Consider the following 2,572-nt stretch of genomic DNA (forward strand, 5'->3'; position numbering starts at 1 on the left):
AGTTAGGCCACGCTGGGCTGAGTCCAGTCAAATTCCTTAGCAATGCAGTAAGCTTCAGGGCGTGCCAGGAAAGTGGGAGCTAGTAGCTGTGTCCACCATTAAAGGCCTCTGGTGCCTAGAGTAGGGGAGAAGCATGAAGCCACTGCTGGAGTCACCAGAGCTCATAACCCTCACCTCCTGGGCTAACCTACTCTCCTGAGATGACGGAGCCTTCTACTGCCACCCTGACCCCCTGAGACAAACATAGAAGAGAGGCCCAGCTAAGGTCTGTAGATGAACAAAATGATGAGTGAGTGTGGAAGGACTGGTAAATCAGGAAGACCCTCACCGTCTTGGAGAAGGACTGTGGGTTATCTGAGGACTTGCCCTCACCAGCCAGGTCTTTGGGACCTTTGTGTGAGAAGAGTACCCTGTTTTCTTTGAGTTGGAACAAAGTCCCCAGATCACCCTCATTTCCAGGAGTGCATGTAGCTGTCCTGTCCCTGCCAGGGGTGTGGGCTGCCTCTGTCTCACAAAGTCTCCTCTCTGTGCTCTGTGTCTTGACTTTACTCTCTCTCTAGAAACCTCCCTCAGAATCCAAAAGGGGGATTCTGCTTCCTCAATTCATTATTTGTTGCCTCCACTTTATTCTTGCTTTTCTTTTTTAAAAAAATGTGTATTTGTTTATTTTGAGAGAGAAAGTGCAAGCAGGGGATGGGCAGAGAGAGAGAGGGAATCCCAAGCAGACTCTGGGCTCAGCACAGAGCCAGACATGGGGCTTGATTCCATGACCATGAAATCATGACCTGAGCTGAAACCAAGAGTCAGATGCTTAACCAACTGAGTGCCCCCCTCTTCTTGATCTTCTGTGATTGGCCCCCTACCCTGAGTGTCCTTGTCACACCTCTCTTTTCCCCTTCCCTTTCCTGTGACTGAAGTGTCAGAGAAGACCAAACTGTCAGTCAGGGTTTTCATCCACATAGGGCAGTAACAAGACCCACATGTTGTCAGCAGGGAGAAGCCTAAATTGTCACCCAGAGAAAGTTCCCCCATTAGATGCCAACAGAGGCCAAGAGGGGAACCTCATTGACAATAAGGAGGTGGTACCCCCATCCCATACCATAGAAGTATCAGAAGCCAACTAAAACCGGGGCACCTGGGTGGCTCAGGTGGTTAAGCATCTGACTTTAGCTCAGCTCATGATCTCACAGTTCATGAGTTCGAGCCCCACATCAGGCTCTGTGCTGACAGCTCAGAGCCTGGATCCCTCTTCAGATTCTGTCTCCCTCTCTCTCTCTGCCCCTTCTCTGCTCTCTCTCTCTCTCTGTCTCTCAAATACAAACTAAAACATAAAAAAAATTTTAAAGAAGTCAACTAAAACAGATTTAAATAAGACCCAGAGTCTACAACATAATACCCAAACACGTTCAGTTTCAACTAAAAAGAACTCATCATACCAAGAACCAGGAAGATCTCAAAGTGATGATAAAAGAAAATCAGTAGATGCCAACACCCAGGCAACAGCAATGTTAGAATCGCCTGACACAGTGTTTAAAGTGGCCATCATAAGTACGCCAATGACCGCTTATAAACAACTGGTAGCAAATGAAAAAATAAGTGTCAGCAAAGAAATAGAAGATACAATGAAATGAAGTTGAAATTTTAGAACTGAAAAATACAATAACTGAAGTTTCTAAACACTCTGTAGATGAGCTCAACAGAAGAATGAAAGAGACAGAGGAAATGTCCATGAACTTAAAGATACAACAGTAGAAGTTACTGAATCTGAACAACATAGAGAAAATATACTAAAAAACTAATGGAACCCAGGTACTTGTAAGACTATAACAGAAGATTTCTGTCATCAAACTCCCAGAAGAAGAGAGAAAGAGGGAGCAGCTGAATAATGTACTTAAAGAAATAACAACTGAAAATTCCAAAATTAGACAAGACCTAAACATATAAATTCAAGAAGGTCAGTGAGACCCACATAGGAAAAACCCAAGAAAATCCACACAAAGACACATCATAGTCAAATTTCTGAAAACTAAAAAAAAAATGTAATGCATTTAATAAATACAATCTTGAAAGCTGCCAGCAAATAATAGTACATCACCCATGGAGGGAAAACAATTAGAATGACAGTGAATTTCTCATCAGAAATCATGGAGGCTGGAAAGAAGTGACAAAACATTTATCTAGTAGTTAAATGGAAGAACTGTCAACCTAGAATTATATATCCAGCAAGAACATCCTTCAGGAATTAAAGGGAAATCAAAATAGTCTCAGGGGAAGGAAAACTAAGAATTTGTCTTGTGAGTGGACCTATCCTTAGAGATGGCCAATGGTGGTTCTCCAGACAGAAAGGGAACAATAAAAAGAAGAAATTGTGGAGCTTCAGGAAGGTAGGAAGAAGAACACAGAGAATAAAAATAATCTGAATGCAATACACTTTCCTCCCTTCTCAGTTTCCTAAGCCTGAAGTGAATTGAGATTGAAGCAAATATTATAACACTGTCTGAGGTTCTAACTTCATGTACAAAAAATACTTTAAACTACTATATTATAAATAAGAACATAAAGGGAAGTACAT

This window comes from Leopardus geoffroyi, chromosome C3, assembly GCF_018350155.1.
Source record: "Leopardus geoffroyi isolate Oge1 chromosome C3, O.geoffroyi_Oge1_pat1.0, whole genome shotgun sequence".
NCBI lineage: Eukaryota > Metazoa > Chordata > Mammalia > Carnivora > Felidae > Leopardus > Leopardus geoffroyi.